This window comes from Oreochromis aureus, linkage group 20 (genome assembly GCF_013358895.1).
Source record: "Oreochromis aureus strain Israel breed Guangdong linkage group 20, ZZ_aureus, whole genome shotgun sequence".
In the NCBI taxonomy this organism is placed as follows: domain Eukaryota; kingdom Metazoa; phylum Chordata; class Actinopteri; order Cichliformes; family Cichlidae; genus Oreochromis; species Oreochromis aureus.
Window position 1 is genome coordinate 29,061,036 of NC_052961.1, and position 19,717 is coordinate 29,080,752.

General features: G+C 39.1%; 2 long non-coding RNA genes across 2 annotated transcripts; both read left to right on the forward strand.

The window, feature by feature from the left end:
* The first annotated feature begins 1,278 nt into the window (after nucleotides 1-1,278).
* LOC120435145 lies at nucleotides 1,279-2,232 on the forward strand. Its single transcript, XR_005609550.1, has 3 exons — nucleotides 1,279-1,396; nucleotides 1,544-1,703; nucleotides 2,170-2,232. It is a non-coding gene; the product is annotated as an uncharacterized LOC120435145 (long non-coding RNA).
* A 274-nt stretch (nucleotides 2,233-2,506) lies between these two features.
* On the forward strand, nucleotides 2,507-17,019 carry LOC120435146. The gene is made up of 3 exons (XR_005609551.1): nucleotides 2,507-2,556; nucleotides 3,438-3,642; nucleotides 16,932-17,019. It is a non-coding gene; the product is annotated as an uncharacterized LOC120435146 (long non-coding RNA).
* The last annotated feature ends 2,698 nt before the right edge of the window (nucleotides 17,020-19,717 follow it).

Sequence of the window (19,717 nt, forward strand, 5' to 3'; positions counted from 1 at the left end):
CTCACATATCCACGCTCCTTTTCAGACTGATTTCTCAGCAGACTGAGCAGAAGTGAAAGCTGCTGCGAGATTTGAAGTAGCTACTCTGAAGCATCAAGGCTGGATTTTTGGAGCAAGAGAAAATATCTGCACTCAAGTCAAACTCGGTACGGTCATAAATGGAGTGCAGTTTCATCCTTATAAAAAAATCTTTTACACAAAGAAACAGAATGACTCTGTTCGAAAAAAACAAGCTGCCTGCACTGACAGGATCAGTAAAAGATACTGATAGTTCGATTGGAGAGATCATACATGCTACTTTCTCTATAGCTGAGAATTCACTGGACATTTATAAACACCAGTGATTCCCAAAGTGTGGGCTGGGCCCCCTGGTGGGCTACAACAGTACTGCAGGTGGGCTGTAATAATTCTATTAGAGCTCAAAACTATATACTTATTAACTTATATTTATTTATTATCTATTAATTAATGTATTCATATAAAATGTGAATTAAAACTGGTACTAGGAAATTATTAGTTTATGATTTTACTCATTGCTCTGACCTAAATAGAAAAAGAGAGCACATTAAACTGGTTTTGTTCTCTTTACTCTGTCTTCCATTACATTTTAGAATTAGGGTTAGGGTTATCCTACCCACTCATAACCCTATGACTGGGTAGGATGAGCATTTTATAACAGCCTGTGTTATTTTTGTTTATGTAAGGAAATACATCAGTTTCCCTTGTATTTTAAATTTGAGTGAAGATCCTAAATTGGCCCCACTCTTGACTTTGAGCAAGGCTAATCTGTACTATCCTCACATGAGCACAGTCAGATATAATACAGGCTTTCACTCAGGAGCAGGAAGGCTAAAGGCTGTTTAATGTCTGATCTAACTGTGTCAGACATTTGCGTTCTCACGTGCATGGATAATATCTACAAAATGTCAGACTGCAGTGCATGTGTAAAAATGGTTAGAAAGCAGTGCGTTAATACGTGTTTTGTCTCTTTGCGTAGCTGCTCAGTCCATCCAGACTCCTCTCCATATCCAACAGTAATGCCGGCAACTCAAATACAAGCTCTCTCCAAGTGATTCCTTCATCATCAACATCTGCATCCACGATCCACCAGCTCAACAGCAACATCTGGCAGCTGTGCATCCAACTCGAGGGCATCGCCTGCTGTGCTCAGGCGCTGGGCCACGATTTCCGTCCCTTGTTGATGACCTCGCTGTATCCTGTGCTGGAGAAAGCTGGTGAGGAGACGCTGCTGGTCAGCCAGGCGGCACTGAGCTCCATGTGGGACATCAGTAAGGCCTGTGGATACACTTCCCTCAAGGAACTGATCAATGAGAACTCTGACTACCTGCTTAATGACATATCACTCAACCTTCAGAGACTCAGCCAGCATCCACAGGTAGTTATGACGTGTTTTTGTTTTCAACCCAAAATGGACACAGAAATAACTGCTGGAGGGTTTACCCAATTTCCTCCTTGGTCTGCTTAAGCCTGTGCTGCCCTGAGCTTGTACTGTATTTCATTATAATCCTGTCTTGTTGGCCAGGCTCCACGGGTGTTGACAGTTATGTTGACTCACTCTGACTGCAGTCTGCTGCCGCTGGTCGGGGACATCGTTCAGGATGTGCTGACGGCTCTGGATCTCAGCTACGAGCGCACAGCTGCTCTTTTCTGCTCCGTGCTGCACGCGCTCATGAAGGCACTGGGTAAGATTTCAACAGTGATGTCAGCTTGAGTCTCACATATGCTGGGAGTCAAAGAGGACAAAGAAGAAAATGTGACTCATTGCATGCACTGCCACAATTTTTTATGTTGCTTAACTTTATGTTTTCTGCAGTGCCTTTCAAAGTTTCTATCAAGGAGTACATTTCAGGATATATAACTTCACTCGTTATCAAATTATCAGTATCTTTGGAAACATTTAATACATCGTGATGGTTTAAATGCTGAGTCGTTTTCTGTTGTAGAATTAATATTCATAATAATATTTATACAGTGGCATTATATGTGTTTGCAGTTTTACAAGCCTTCACGGTAAAAATGTCTAAATTAAATGTCATTATTGGGCTCTTTCCAAAAACATCAGCGTCTGTGTCACACTGATTTTGATCAACGGACTTATTTTATTGTAACCAAACCTATGCTCATATTGTTGTCTTGTTTTTCCTTTAGCGAGGTGGTTTCCTTCCACTTGTAGCAGGACCAGTACGTCTGCCAGCTCCAGGCAGAGCTCCAGTGACCAGGAAGACCTCAGCATTCGCCAATTCCTGCTGAATTACCACAAACAGAAAGAACTGGCAGAGGGCATTGGAATAGAGGATGATGACACTGAAGACCGAGGTAATAGGTCTGTCTAAGGGCCAGTGGAATATAAGCTATAGTTTGTAGTGGTGATTATATTAGATTCAGAGTGTAGAGAAGATGGATCATTGTAATTAAGTCATAGAAATCTGAACCTCGTTGCTAAACTGGCGGTAACCAGCATTTCATCGCTGCTGGCCAGCACTCCTGCAGAGGCTCACAGCCGATGACCCATTAGCAGTCCTCAGAGCCTTCAGGGTAAGTAAAACAAACCTCTCTTTTCATTACGTGAGTCAAAAGTATTCAAGTCGTCTTTAGTTTTTTAAACTCTTAGTAGTGAAAGAATGAAAGATTACGCCCAACAACAGGCTTATTTCATTCAGAAATAGTTCTATTATTTTCTTCTTTGGGTTGTAATGTGAAGACTCTTTAAACTAACATTTCTTCTATCAGCACAGAAAAATCACTGTGGATGCCTTCTTAGAGGCTGCTTTTCAAACTGTCTCAGAGAATCACAAAGTAGGACTTTGGGATAAATGAAGCTGATAGTTTTTTGTGAACTTTGGTGCAAGTGTCATCTGACAAGGATGCCTCCTGGGCGCCTCCTGGGTGAGGTGTTCCGGGCATGTCCCACCGGGAGGAGGCCCCGGGGCAGACCCAGGACACGCTGGAGAGATTATATCTCTCGGCTGGCCTGGGAACGCCTTGGTATTCCCCCGGATAAGCTGGAGGAGGTGGCTGGGGAGAGGGAGGTCTGGGCTTCTCTGCTTAGGCTGCTGCCCCCGCGACCCGGCCTCGGATAAAGCGGATGAAGATGGATGGATGGATGGTGCAAGTGTCAGCTGATTCAACTCGTGGGTGTAAATTAGGCTACTCGTCAGCTCCTGTCATCAGCTGGAATATTTTTGAATTTGTTATTCATATTTCCATTGATGAGCTGACAAATACAGACACGTTAAGTCTGTAAACAGTCATTTATTCGCTCAGAGCTGCTGCTGGGAAATTGTTTCATCAGCTTTTGGATATATACGAGTTTTGTAAATACTACAATTCATCCATGAGTACACAACGGGAAGGTTTTATTGAATTTTGACGGCTTGCTGCTTTTGTACATTACATTTTTGTACGTTACATGCCAGGTGCTGTGCGTGCTGGGTGAAACATGTGGGGACTTTCTGAGGAGGAGGGTTTCTAAAGAGGTTCTGCCCAAGCTGAGCGCCTCTCTGGCATGGCAGGCTCCGATCAGCGCCAAGGCTGGGCCTGTCTACACACACACCCTGGCCTACAAACTGCAGCTGGCTGTATTGCAGGGGCTGGGCTCACTGTGCCAGAGACTGGATCTGGGTGAGAGAATAGAGACACAGTCCTCACAAACAGCACAGTTTCACCAAGACACAACATAGTGCATCATCCTGTAGAACTGTACCTGGGATCTGGCAATGATCAAAGCAGCCACAACATGGACAAATCAGAGCAAGACAACTATTCTTAGTATGACGCCTCACTTTATGGAGGTTGGTGCAATATGAAGCCTATTTATGTAAAACCACATTGAAGATAGATTACCTCTTTTCAGCTGTAATATTTAACTGAACACAATGAGAGCAAAGGGTAGGAGGATTTGTTTGGCCTACTGCTAAATGCCTCCTGTCCAATACTTTACTTTTTCTTTTCACTTTTTCTCTGTGATGTTTTCATCCCATATTTATTTAGGGTAAATACATTTTATCTATCTTATCGACGCCTATTTGATCAGAGGGCTGTAACTTTCTTGTAGTAATAAACTTTATGATACTCCTAAATGAATGAGTTATAGTCAGCTTTCTTCCTGTGAGTGAGACAACAGCAATACAAGTTTGTGTCTGTACATTAGTACAGAGATGAAGACGTCTCAGTACTGAGGTTAACAAATTAGGTTGTTAGCCTAATTTGGCATTAAAGCTGTGTGTGGGGAGATGAGTCGTCAGAAAAAGCCAAAAAACTCAAAGAACTCATTGAAGCTCCTTCACCACCAGGTGGCAGTCTCGTATAACAATGAAAATCAACCAGTGGTATCACAGCATAAATCAGGGCATCTCTGTTTTATTATAAAAACCTTAAAGTGTGAAACAGTTTGACATCCTAAACACGTGACGGTGATGTTGTTACTAAAAATGCGTCTTCACTGTGGCAGCTCTGTCATTCAACATATTTTAAACATGACTTTGATGATACGGACCACAGCCAGCTGTGCCAGCAGGATGCTGCTCAGGTCCAAACTGCACACACAGCTACGACTGCAAGCAGCTCTTCTTGTACCCAACTGAGAAATGTGATTGTTCAATCAGCGAATCACGAGGTGACAGCGAAGGAGGCCGTTTAATTGATAAGCTCAGAGAAGTTGTTGTTGTTGTTTTTGTTTACTTTGTGCTCGACATACTTCCATTAGCATGTTGAAAATATTCAAGTGGCCTGCAGGCTTCTGCCATTACATTACCAATTATGCAATTATGAGCTGCTTGTGTAATTTTTCATCAGTCATTAAGTTCATTAAGCGCTGATGTCCCTGTCACAACATAATGGCTGCGGATTGCTCTAATTTTCCAAAGCTGTTCAGTGTGTGTGTGTGTGTGTGTGTGTGTGTGTGTGTGTGTGCGCCCTTTAGTATTCATCCTGTCATTCATGTGTCCGAGCTATACTGAGATGATCTTACTCCTAACATGACATGTTACAGTCCGTCACCTAACAGAGAAGAGACTCCTGGTTGGAACCTGCTGCTGGTGCCTTTCAGCGTGGAGGCTAAAGTGGTCGGTGTGAATGTCAGTGTGTGTCTTCATGTTAGGCCTGTGAGAGGCTGGTGATCTGTCCAGGGTATACCCTGCCTCTCACCCTGTGATATCTGCGAAGAGGCTTCAACCCTGCATGATCCTAAACTGGATACACAGTTAAGTAAGATAGAGGGACGTAAATTTTAAAGAAACAAGAAAAAACCCCAAACTTCAATCTACAGTTGGCTGATGGGGTCCAAGTGACAAGGTGGTCTGGATATTCAAAGTGGAAATGAAATGCTCATTTTATTATTTTTTAAAGCATTATATAAATAAGTTTTCATCTACTGACAAAACTGGGATTTAATTTTCATTAGTGGTGGCCCCAGGCTGGTCACCTGCGCAGTGTGGAGGTGAACTGAGTGACAGAGTGAACATCACGAATGTCACACCCTCCCACTGAGGTTCATCGCTGACAGAGGAAAAGTTAGCAGCTGGTGACACCACGTGTCACAAAGGTGACAGAGCTGTCTGCAGCCTTTCCAGAGCCAGCGTTACATCTAACAGTGACAAGGACTGCAGTGTAAAGACAGTTGTTTCATTTTGTAAGAAGTCAGGTTGTTTGTGAAACTGTTCCTTTAACATAGCTTACGGCACTTTCTGTACAGCAAACTCTCTCATAGTGTGCAGATAAACAGGCTCGATACACGTTGTGTGTTTGAGATGCTCTTTGTGATTATTCTGTGAAGTCGGTTTCAGTATGTCTGTGGCTTCAGTTCACAGTGGGTGTGACAAGGATGGGTTTATAAAGGAGATTAACCAGCAGTGGTGAGGGAGAGGTGGAGTGGGCAATTTCGAGAATAAATGCTCACATGGACAGGCAGAATTAGTGTTGGTAAGCCAAACTGTACAAGCTAAAATAATTCTAAACCTAAAGATTATTTTTAGTACTTTTAATGATTTTAGTCAATGGTTACCTGAAGGTTGTAGCCATCAAGAAACACCAAACTTAGGTTCCTCACTTATGATGCTCTGACATCATTTACTGCTGCTTGTTGTGGATACTTAGCCTTCAGTTTTGTCTTCATAGGGCGACAAACCTGCTTAGCTGGGTTTAGTTTGGGTGACTGAGTCAGCCATCTGTACTTCACAGTACAGACGGAAAACAACGATTCGGCTGTCACATCAATATGTCTATCCCCTCTAGTGACTTCTTGACTTGTTAGTTTTTTGTAAGGTTTTTCTTCACCAAGAAAAGAATCCTGTGAGCATCCACTTTAGTCACCCTCCAGGATTTCCCAGTCCTTTCAGTGTTGCTCAGCTTGTCAGTGTGTTTTACATAAGTCAATTTAAAGGATGCATTAAATTGTTAATTTGTTAAGTCCATAAACACTCTGCTGTCTCTCTCTCACTTAGATCTCTTAACTCTTCGGACTGCATTTTGAGTCTTCTCTGAAATGGAAGTTCAACTCTTATAAATCATAATGAAATAATGAAAAACTCCAGATCATTTATCTGCTTATTTCGTCGTGGAATAATGAGGGAGTGGGTCTCAGGAAAAGAAAAAAATCTGAGTGCTAATTTCTTAATAAATAAAATCCATGTAAATAGAGTTTTACAACCACAGTTACACCACTATCACCGAAATCATATATTTAGCTGACAGTTTGGTTTGAAATGCCTCACTGGCCTCTTGGTTTGACATTAACACTGTATTTCAAACAAAATCAGAGTACAGGCTGTACTGACTGCAAATCTAAACTGTTTCTCTGAGAGGAAAAACAATAACTGCAAGTTTCTGTAGGTTTAATGGTTTTGGTATACACACCTGTAAAGTAAAAAACACGTGAAGTGAATAACAATTTCACAGATTAAAGATTTCATTAAAGTATGCACACCTGAACTCAAATACAGTGTTAACATTGTGATGATGATTTGTTAGCCTTACCTGAAAGGCGGCAGTTTCTTACAGTGACTTGCAGAGAACCCTCAAAAAAATGAATGAGGTGGATTGTTCAGTGTATATTAATTATTTATTTTCATTTTACTTAAAATATATGTTTTTGTTAAGTTAACATATGTTTTTCTAATCAAGTCTACGTAATTGTGTCTATTATTCACTGTACATAATACTAATGTGTTACTTGATGGCATAACATTTAAGTTAAGTCAATTAGGATCGATATACTTTGTATATCCGTTGGCAGTAATGCAAAAACAGTTGTAATGAAACCGCGAAGAACAACAAGGTTTCACGGCTTGGGCCTGCTCATGCGCAAGACTTCAAATTTAACTTAAAAACGTTGTTTTGCCAAGCTGCTGTTTCTTTGAGCGGTAAGACCACTTTTTTCTTTGACTATGTTGGGTAGTATCTACATGTCGAGCATGGTTATATTTTGCGTTTGTCTTATAAGACATGTTATATGCGCTTGTTCTACATTAGTTTTACTGGGTCCTGGACATGCTTATTTTGTGGACTGTGTAAGAAACATTTTTATTGTTTTTGGTTTTATTAAGGGATTGGCTACAGGGGTTCATGGGGTTATTTTTTCATTTGCTTTCTTGGGATTCCTTTACTGTAATCCGAGAGTCATAAATATCGAATAGGATAGCAAGGATAGCATAAAGTGACATTTAAAATCCAAAAAGTCGAGGGCGAAAGCCACTGTGACACCATTGTTATGCTCTGTCAGTAATCTGTATTATGTAAAATGGTCTGTAAATACAGCATGTTTCCTAGCGGAGTTATACAGATCAGCATAGTTATAAATTACAGTTTGTTAAATCACACACTTAATTTTTTAATAAAATTATTCACGACATATGAGTGGACAGACAATGGAGGCCGACAGACCTGGTGATAATTGCTTCTATAGAAAGTTAGCACATGGCAGTGTCAATCTCTTGCTTTTCTTCTGAGTAGTATTTTATTTAGTTGTAATACAATCAATAATTTGCTTCTTGAAATTAAGTAATAAATTTCTTGTTTTACTGTATAAATTTCAGATCCTGCCTTTACCTGCTCCCTCCTATACTGATGTGGTGTATGTGGTACTGCTGAGCTTGTATGTGGTATGTGAACTGTTATACTTTTAAAAACAAAACTGTTTTATAAGTTAAGTTTTCTTTAGTGACCCATTCAATGCCCCTGTTATTTCTTCTCCAGATCTGAACCAGTGTAAAGGTTGCAGTTCAAGAGCCTGAGGTATGAAATTCTTTTCAGATCAGCTGTGATCAATATTTTTGGAACTTGATAAATAACAATAAAAGCTGTAATGGCTCCATTAGCATTTTGTGTAAATGTTTGTGTTAAAATTATAGCTTTGATGAGGTCTTTCTACATTAGTTTCAGTTATAAAGTATGTATCACGTGTACATATGTATATTTACAGTACAGTATGTTGTGTTTGTTGACATGTTTTCAGGTGGAAAGCAGAATTTGTGAGGATTACTACTGCTCCACTTGTTCCAAGGCTTTTTGCACAACTTGACCAATAGACCAATGACCAGCTCATAAAAGTCTTCAAGAAAAAAGGAGGCACTGCAGTGAAGAAAATTAGACAAACTTTTGCCCCAGCCACACAGGTGCGTTATTCTGTTGGTAGCAAAATATTATGGCTAATAAGATCACTTTCAAATTTAAACAGCTAGTGTATGGTAGCTGCACAGTGTACTTACATTTATATTAAGCAAGACAAAGTTTGGTACTCAAAACTTTGGAAAATTAAAATTACCTGAACATAAGTAAAATCTGATCCCTCAATTTCGGGTTAAAAATTGAGGGGGTTAAAAGTGAATGTTTTTATGTTAAAGATCAGTTTTTGAATGCAAAAAAGATGATGTATTAGTTTGTCTTTACCTCCATTATGGACATATATAATGTGGTGGAAACCCTACCCAACAGGTTAACTATTCATGTCCATGTGATGATTAGTTGGTCTTGTGTACATGTCTATCTGTGCAGTGAATATGTCATTCATTTTGCATATAATGTGAGTTTGTGTCATCCTAAAGTATTTCTGTTTTCTCTTCCTGTATCTCTGCCACTCTCTACAGAAGCAAACTATTGAAAAGGGGAGGGAGTGTGTCCTCAGGGCACTACCTTTTTACCTGAATGAAGACCCAAGCATCCTCTTCAAAGAATAATTGGTTGGTAATTTTAGTTTAGTTTTTATCTGTATTAAACCAAATTTTGAATAACTAATGTTGTTGCATGTTGTAGTGTTGTTGTTGTTGTAATTTGCATGGAACCTGTTTAAATGTTTTGGGGAATCTTCTTGTATACCCAAACTATTTATATTTATTGTTGAATCTGTAGTCTAAAATAGTAGCGCACTGGGGTGCATGTTCCTAATATTGTGTTTACTTCATTAAAGGGTAGCTTTGGCTCTTTTTTTTTTTTTTTTCTTTTTTTTAAATTTAACTGGACGCCATTTTCTTTGTTTTTGTGTCTCAAGCTACAGCTACAGCTGTTCAGAGGAGCTGGAACAAATTACCCTTGCTATCTTCACCATCGAAAAAGCTGATGTCAGCACTCCTCCAGCTAATGTGGGTATAACCATCGAGGGTGTTCTGCATGACCTGGAAGACATGGCCTTGCACTCTTAATGGGTGGGATATATGCACTGAATCGCAGTTAACCTCGAGACTGAAAGCTTTCTTTGAAGTACTTCAGAAGCTCTTCCTTCATCTGTATGTCAGCAGACTCTTGACCAAGGTACAGATGCTCAAGAATAAACTGAATGAATAAGCCAACCCTTAATTTGATGATGAATGTTCTGTCAGATGGACAGAAGTTTTTCAGAGGCTGAATGGGAATAAAACGGTAATTTGTTGAAAATGACAGATAAAGGGAAAATTACATTTAAGAGAAATTTTGAAAAGTTTGTAAACTACTACAATTTGAGAGATTTTACTCTTGTGGGTGGGGGCTAGTAAGAGACAATCAAAAGTATTGAGATTTAAAGGATTTAATTGAGAGATGATAGTGCACCAGAAATGTTGAAGGGTGGTGTGTATATTAGCGTTCAATCAGGTATATTATTATGAGGTGGAAATATGTTCATATTCTGTTTGTGTTACATTGTGTGCATTGTAAAGGTAATGGCAATACATACTAAGAATAAGGGTAAGTTAGAAATGCAGGATGAATGTATATTTTATGGACTTTTAAAGGCGAACAATTGTTTCCATGTTAAAATGTTTTACAACCCAAGTTTTTTGCCCAAACACTGGTAAAATAAACGTTGAGGGTGGCAAGTGTTAAATGGTTACTGTTGTGCTGTTGCAAAAACACTGAACGCTGACAAGCTGTTATATTGTTAGACCATAATGCTGGCATGCTTTATTTAAGTTTTATTTGGGATGGTGATATAATTTTCTTTGATTGCTAATATCAGTGGACTATTCATTATTATTATTATTATTATTATTATTATTACAACATTATTTATTTTTTTAATTGTGGCTGTTGAGGTGGACACTTCACTTTGCATTGTTAAAGGAAAGCACTTCATTGGCGTTTGTTACTGGACTGACCCTAAGCAATCATTGCAAATAGCAACTTTGCTATCCATTTTAGACACTAAAGGAAAAAACACTCCACAGACCTTACTAGCATCACATATGCGTAACTCAAGTGTCATCTTATCAACAAGTTATGTGGTCTTCAATGTTTTTTTCTTCTATTTCTGGCAGATACAGACATTTAATTTAAAGTCTTGATGTTGCATCTGTCTACATACTGTTAGTTACTAACCCTAATGAGTTGTTGTGTTTTATTTTGGACTGGGTTTACACAAATGCTCACTGAATGTGTTGGCAATAAAAGAAATTTAAAAAAATAAGTTGGATGTACTTAATTCGTTTGTGTGGAACCTGTTGACAAAATAGATTTATGTAAAACTAATTAGAAAAGCACAAGGTGGCTGAAAATATAATATTTGAATTAATCTAACTTAAATTTAACATTTTACTGCCACAAATAAGAAATGTGTTGAAGTAACTAATCTAAACTATCTAACCTGTAAATATATCATTTATGTTCATACAACATAATTTGATTTAGGTAGTCTTAAATATCTCTTGTTAATCTTAAGTAGTTTTTTAAAATTAGATGAACTAAAGATTTTTGCTTTAAACTAACACAATGCAATTTCGTGGAACCTGTTGACAAAATAATTTTAATTAAAGTCAACGTTTCATTTTTTTGAGTGAATAAACTATATTGGTCTCTCAGTGGCTCAGTTAGAAGGCAAAGCTCCGTTACTGTGATTACCTCCTGCTGTCTCTTTCTGCCTTGGCAGAGCTGCCAAATGTATATAACAGTAGACCGTAATTTAAAAAAAAGTCCAATCGTCTCTATTAAATAGGTTAATCGGTTGGGTGGTTGAGTCACATTAAGACAAATTATTATTGTAAATTAACTGAGAACTCTAATAGACCCTGGATAATTTTGGCAGCATTCACTTTATCCTCTGTCACAAAAGTAATTTGCTTCTCATGAACTAACTTGCTGAGAAGTCAGTAAATGTACTTTTAGGTTCTGGGCCCTACGGGTAATTCCTTCTTTTTGGTCTTTATTATACCTTCGTCATCAGATCTAATATGCAGTACTATGCAAAAGTCTTGAGCCAACCCTCATTTTGTTATATTTTGCTTCCGAGGAGCCTGATTTGGATGCTAACATTTATTAAAGTCGTCTTGAGCAATATTGTCCAGACTTTATGAGCCTATTTCAAAGTTTTTATTTGGACTTTGGCTGCTTTTTCACTTGTTTTTAGTCCAGTCCTTGTTGAAACATTGAAAATTGACCAATGACTCATTCAAGAATAGAAAAGACACTAACTCTAGGGATGAACCAGTGTTGTTTCTACACATAACTGAAAATCTTTTGCACTTTGTTACTAGCAGTGTTTGCAAAAACACTATTTGTTTCCATTTCTGTACTTGTACTGAATCTATGAAAAATTAAAACTAAAATACAGTTTGACAGCATATAATTATTTTTATAGTTCTATACATGACAATAAATAGTTTTTATTATCATGTTATTTGCATCAGCAAGGTGTTGAAGTGCTATTAGCCAAAAATCTGGCATAGGTTGGAATGTTGTGCGGTGTGTCCTTGAAAAGAAACTTGAAGTGTAGTGATGGCTGTGAGGGTCTAAAGCTGTCTGTAAAACACGGTGGAGGCTCTGTCATGGTTTGGTGCTCCGTGTCAGCAGTGGAGATCTTGTCAAAACTGATGGAATTATTAACTCATAAAAGTGCAGTCAGATATTGATCCACTATGCAATACCATCTGGAAACATCTGATTCACATGGCATCTTTTTTAAGCGTGACAGTGATCCCAAACACACTGTCAATGCACTAAACCAGGGGTAGGGAACTCCAGGCCTCATGAGCCAATGTCCTGCAGGTTTTAGATCTCACCCTGGGTCAGCACACCTGAATCAAATGATTAGTTCATTACCAGGCCTCTGGAGAACTTCAAGACATGTTGAAGAGGTAATTTAGCCATTTGAATCAGCTGTGTTGGATCAAGGACACATCTAAAACCTGTAGGACATCGGCCCTCGAGGCCTGGAGTTCCCCCACCCCTGCACTAAACATTATCAGTCATGGATTGACCCCACCCCCAGAGCCCAGACCTCAACATTATTGAAGGTGTGCTGGATAAATTCAGCCGACATCCAAAGAAGAGTTTTGTAATGTCCTTCACGAAGGTTGCCAAGCTAATCCTAAGAAGTGCTTAAAGAAATTTTAAGAAAGCTTGCCTAAGAGATTTCAGGCTGTGTTGAAAAATAAAGCTAGTCATAACAAATATTGACTTTCAAGCTCATTAGACTTGTGTAAACTCTGGTTTCGACTTATACACTGTACTCTTCTGTGTATGTTTCCTCATATTTCAATAAATTCCTGCACCTATTTCCGATTTACTTTACAAAATATAAAGAAATGAAGGCTGACTCCCCTCTCCATGAATCGCTACCTTATGTGGTGGAGGGGTTTGTGTGTCCCAGGGATCCCAGGGGCTATGTTGTCGGGGGGCTTTTGCCCTCTGCTAGGGTCGCCCATGGCAAACTGACTCCAGTCTTTTGCACAGTACCGTACTTTTTACTCGTTCTTTCAGGCATACTTAATCACTGTTCCTGAGTTTGATTGTAGTAGGTTTGTTTTTCTTTCTTTATTTTCTTTTTAAACCAGATATTTTTCTCTTAAAATAAAACTATTACAATGAAATGAAAGCACTGCTCACAGTTGTCTGATGGTTTTAGTGTAAAAACTGAGAGCAGTGTTTGCATATACTTTTTTAACTTCTCTCTGGCTCTGATGCTTCTGTATTTAAACCCAGTAAGATTACACCTAAATTACACCTAACAAAGGAGCCAAAATGCATTTAGGCAACAGTTAAGATAACAACCTTACATTATGTATGTTAGGTTAGACTGTAGTGCCCATACGTTCAATACTAAATAAAATAATTTTTTTATGCATGTGTGGCATTTGAATTAATCCATTTAATGTAGCGGCATACTCACATAAATTCATAATGTTTATTTTTCTTAAAGCTGGAATAGTGTGCAAAGTTTTGAAAGACACCGCTGGACATCATTCATGTTATCATTCGTACTGGACAGTATCATCAGCTGAAATGATAAAGTTTCAGTGTGAGATGGAAACAAAATGAGCCTGATTGGATTTTAGCCATGCTAGCTGCAGGGCTCGTCAGTGCCTCCAAAACAGCTCTTACTTATCAGGACATGGGACTTCTTGGGGTGTTCTGTGGTTAAAAAAAAATACCTTGAACTACTTCAAGATATGCAAACTGAAGCTTTTGGATTGGCTCTTATAGTCTCTTGACCTGATAATTGAAAATCTCTGGGGAGATCTTAAGCATGCTGTGTGTGCAAGACAGTCTCAAAATGTCTCACAGCTTGAGATCTGAGGGTAATTGTGTCCCAGTGACTCCTAGGTACAATTTTAACAAGGTGCTGGTCTGTGTCGGCATCACGCTAAAGCTGCAGATTGTCAGATGACCATTCATGTTATTAATCTACAGGCTTGATATCTGAGGTTCGAGTACAGTGAATGGTCATTAACATCTTTTTAGTGGAACCAGCTCGAGAAGACTTGGAGATTATTTCAAATAAGTTCTTGTTCAAAGGAACATTGAAGAATCATTAAAAGATGTGTCGGCTGTGCCCTTAAGTGAATGCTCAAGGCCAGCAATAGAATTTAAAGCATGGTGAATTAGTTTTAAGGGACAAAATGTATGCCAGGAAATTATCCCCCTCCCTCACCACCACAACAACACTGCTAGCCTCTTAGATGGCACAACTAATCCATGGATTCACTGTTTTCCTGAACCCTACCTTCTGTATATTGCAGCAGGAGGAACAGAGATCTGTTAGGCTAGCTGGAATAGTTTTTTTCCACAATTTTCAATTTAATGTTTAGAGTTTGCCACTGTGACCTCATTTTTCTGTTGACAGTTTCTAGATGCTTTGTGAATGTTGCTGTCACATGATCGGTTGAGCAGATATTTGCACTAATGAGCAGTTGTGGCGTTATCTAATAAATTGGCCGGTGAGCATTTCAGCTCATTTGGTTGCCAAAGCAAAGCTCTGTCTGCTATGAAGAAGCATGATGCCGGGCTCAGCTCTCACATGTCATAGCTGAAGTCAGGCTCTTTTTCTTGAGCCTCAGCCACGGGCAGATTTCTAGCCTCAGTTAGATTCAAGGTCTTTAGTCCTGGAGTTTCTACACACAACCACTAACAGAACACTGGGCACAAGCTGTTATAGATTATGTTTAAAAATTCCCAGTGGGATTAATAAATACAGTCTCTATCTATATTTACATGCTTCCTGTCTGTGTCAGTACATTCTATGGCCTTAAAAAAACAAAAGCTCTAAAGGTCACTGAAGGATTTTCTGCTTACCTTGTACTGCATTACTGGTTAGTACTATCTCAGGCAACCTCTCTCAGAGGAGTAAAGCAGTGGAAGCGTGACCTCTCCTGTCTTTTAAAACCTTGTTTTTTATGAGGAAATTAATCTCTTGAGATTTAGAAATTTGAGTTTTCCTTTTGAATTTTTGCCAAAATGGACAGCATTAACCTAGCATGCTATTTGATGGCTGGACAAACCAGAACTCCCGGACACACAGAATCACACGGAGAGCACAGAAACTCCACAAAGTCTTGTTCTTGTTTTATACCCAGGGCATCTTGCTGCGAGGCAACAGTGCTGACCGCTAAGCCACCATGTTGCTTTATTATTGAGATGTACCCATGCTAAAAAGAAAAGGTCTTATTTTCCCATCAAAAAAAGGGGCTATTTTTTTCCTTTATCAATCTTGTGCTTGATTTTCATTGCTGGCACTTGATGCTGTCCTCCTTTCTATCCGACGGGGGAGAGATTTGGTGTTGGGAGATGGAAGGAATACGAAGGAGCAGCAGAGAAACAGTCAGCGGCTGCAGCCTCACTCATGTGAATACCGATTTGGCTACAGCTTACCTCTGGGACGCCTGCAGCAAGCCAATTACCAAGCCTTAGTCACAGAGAGAGAAAGACAGAAACACACATTGACTGAAACAAATAATATGTTTCAGCTCTAGCTCCAGCTTCAGCTCCAATTCCACCCTGTTACTCATTTACCGCAAAATTTACCAGCACCAGGCCCTTTCCTCTTTAGTATTTCTCATTCCTCTCCTTCCATCTGAACACCTTGATTCCACAAAAGACTACAGGCCAAGAGTGTAGCCCCAGAAAGGGAGGAAGAAAGGGGATAAAAGCAGCTGCTAAATAATCCCATTTAACTCTGAAATGTGCACTGCTGCTTTTATTCTTGACACACAGCGAGCAGGCCTGGTTCAAGCCGAGTGTGGGTTGAATTGGCAAATAGAGTAAGCAGAGAGGGAGAGAGACATGTTTTGAAATGAGGCTTGAAAGGCAGCCCAGTTTGCAGCTCAGGGAGTTGCTAAATGTCTGCTGGGAAGGATGGTGAAAGAGAGAGATACAGAGTGTGAGTGAGATGGGAGGAGGAAGATGAAAGAGTGGATGGAGGGAGCAGGAGCTGGCAAGGTTACGAGAGGCGCACCAGGTGAATGGGAGGAAAGGAGAACACAGGGAGCTGGGCCACCGATAGACTCAAGACATAAAGGTGGAGGGAAGTGTAGAGGAAAAAGGGGCGCCCCCTTTTTCCCCCTTTTTCCACATACATCCACTCCTTAATGCCAGGAAGACTGGATGTCTGAAATCCTGGGATGTGCACACAGCCTGCTGTGAAATTCTCCCTGAACCACCTCAGCAGTTTTACTGAGCTCATTAGGAGTTAGCAGAGGTAAAGTCCAGGCTTGGTCTACTTTTTATACTCTTTCATCTTTTTCCTGGTTCCTCTTCTTTCCCTCCTCCCTTCTTATCTTTATCCCATATTTTTGGAACCAGGATCATATCTTTAAAGGATTTGTTCTTTTGGATATAAAAGTGTCATTATGTGCACACACTGGACATAATCACTAAAGAAGCACTCACAACAGTAACCATGTATGGAGCCAAGCCTGGAGCTTTCCTCACATCCTGCTGCACCACTGCCTGCTGTTTCAGCCCATCCACCACCCCAGCATCCACCTGTATGCTCCTGGAGTTTTATGAGTAACATATTTGCAGGGAGTGATCCACCCGAAGACCAGGCACCGAGCTCAAACTGTATTCTGCTGCTGTGATTAATCAGTGAAATTAACTTGGCTTTGTTCCATTTTATTCTTTTTTATTTTCTTTTACAAGTTGATTTCTGTTGTAATTTCTGGATAAAAGTTAAAAATATCAGATTTTTCTATGAATAAAATATAGTAAAAATGTCCTGTGTTTGGTTTTCTCAGCTGAAGCAGACCTAGATGCTGTTTGTGAAGCCTGTCTACCCTACCTGAGCTCCAGACAACCCATCAGACTGCAAGAAGCCTGTTTAAGGTAAGTCTTTATTAAGGACCGCTGTAGTAAGTAACTAAATCTTTCATTTATACTAATGTGTTTGAGTGTTAGCACAGCTAAAAACAAAAAAAGGCTCAACCCTTATCCATCATTTAATTATTTACTTGCTGTTTATGGTTTTTAGGTATTACTAATGTTTAAGCAGTATATACACATATATTTGTACTATGTGCAAGACGGTACTTTTCTTTGGGTATTGAAATTCTTGCATGTCCTGCCTGATAATAATTTAGTATGGTCTGATATTTTTATAAAAGACAAGGTGTTGCTTTTTTCTTGTTTTGTTTTTTCAAATCTGTGCTCACATGGCCCTGCAAATGAATCTTCAATCTGTTTCTAATCAAACCACAACACACAGCTCTGATGAAGCACATTTGGAGTGTTTAACTATTAATCAGCAATAACTAATAGTGTTTTTTGCCTGATACTTTGAATGCTAGTTAATCAGAGATGAATATGTGAAGTGCAGATCTCAGAGTTTTCAGTCTTAGTTGATTTGACAACCACTGTATTACTGGTGCTAATAGCAAAGCTTTAATATAAAGGCCATACACTGTAGGGCCAGCAAATCTAACTATTGTTGTTTTTTTAGGAAGGCAATAAGTTAACCTCATCTTACTTTATATTGCAGCGGTACACCAGAGTTAGGTACACCAGTACAATACATTGAATTCTGTCTCTAATATTCAAATATCTCAGCAGAATTAAGGAGTTCTAATCACTTCAGTGGCCACGGGCTTATAAAATCAAGAATTTAGACATGCAGACAACAGAAACTCAGCCACTAAGTGGTAGGCCATGTAAAATCACAGCGTGGGGATGCTGGGCACATAGTGTGCAGGTTGCCAACTTTCTGCAGAATCAGTCACTATATAGTGGACAAAGTTCATAAAGACATCTAACTTCTGGCATCAACAAGACATTTTCATCAAGAGAACTGCAGCTCACAGGGTATTTTCTTTTTATCAGACCATCTATATAAACCGTAAGGATGGCTCTGTTGGAAGAATCCCTGTAGATGAGCATTTTATGAAATACAGTCATACGACTTTCAGGTGACTAAAACCAAATTTCTTCCCCATTCTGATGCTTACATACAAAAATACTGCCTGTAATTGGATGATTAGATAATTGTATTTAATGTCTAACCAAGTGGCTGCTGAGTTTATAAATATTGCAGTACTTCACCTGTGGTCCAGTTACCTCATTTAGTGTTGAGTTGTGACCATGCAGACATTAATTTTTGTAAATCTAAATTTAGTCAGACACTTTAAGCTTGAATGCAGAATTTTTATTTGTTTAGTTTTTTTTGTTTATTTTTATTTTTTAATTAAACTGTTGATCTATCTTAATCTTTCCCTGACACTGGACAGAATGCCATAAATGAAAACTGTACCATCCAGTTGACATTGTATTGCCATGTTGGTCATTAATAGCCACTTGACATAATTTATCCATAAAATCCATAAAGTGTATGCAGAAGAAAAAGTGAAGTCGTTTTTAACCAAATTACCTGCTAAAAATAATAATTTAAATTCTACAGCTTATATCCTTTATTAAATATTAGTCTATAATATTTAGATTGGCATCATTTTTTAAGGTTTCTACCCAAAAAAGCTTCAAATAAATCACATGAAACACCAAGACTAACAGGTGAGTACATCATCTTCATAAATATTGTTTTTTCAACCAAAAGCTGAAAGCTTTAAAGTCCAGCTCATCAGTGAGACACACTGTCTCAGTGCTGGATGTCAGGCACTGGGTCAGTGTGGCTACTTCAGTGATATATTCATTACGGTGAAATTCTTTATTTGTCATCAGTCTGACACATGCTGAATGTCACAATACATGCCTAGCAGCACATCTAAAATACTGCCCATCAGGTAAACTATTCATTACTATGTACGTCACAGGAAAAACATATCATATGTTACAGAGCCTTCAGTTTTCAGGCCCCTCTTCTATGGAACCAGCTTCCCATTTGGATTCGGGAGACAGACACTATCTCTACTTTTAAGATTAGGCTTAAAACTTTCCTTTTTGCTAAAGCATATAGTTAGGGCTGGACCAGGTGACCCTGAATCCTCCCTTAGTTATGCTACAATAGGCATAGGCTGCTGGGGGGATTCCCATGATGCATTGAGTTTTTCCTTTCTCACTCACTATGTGTTAATAGACCTCTCTGCATTGAATCATACTTGTTATTAATCTCTGGCTCTCTTCCACAGCATGTCTTTATCCTGTTTTCCTTCTTCACCCCAACCGGTCGCAGCAGATGGCCCCGCCCCTCCCTGAGCCTGGTTCTGCCGGAGGTTTCTTCCTGTTAAAAGGGAGTTTTTCCTTCCCACTGTCACCAAAGTGCTTGCTCATAGGTGGTCATATGATTGTTGGGTTTTTCTCTGTATGTATTATTGTAGGGTCTACCTTACAATATAAAGCGCCTTGAGGCGACTGTTGTTGTGATTTGGTGCTGTATAAATAAAGTTGAATTGAACTGAATTGAATTACAAATATAATTTTAACAGTTTTTTGGATGACATTAAAAAAGTCCCGGCATGACAGCAGCTATGTCATAAAACTGACTGAAAATCTTTCTGTTTTTAAAGCAAAGATAATATTTAAATCCTTACCAGCAAATTTCATTATGATAGCAGTTTTATTTCCCAGATTTTCTTCT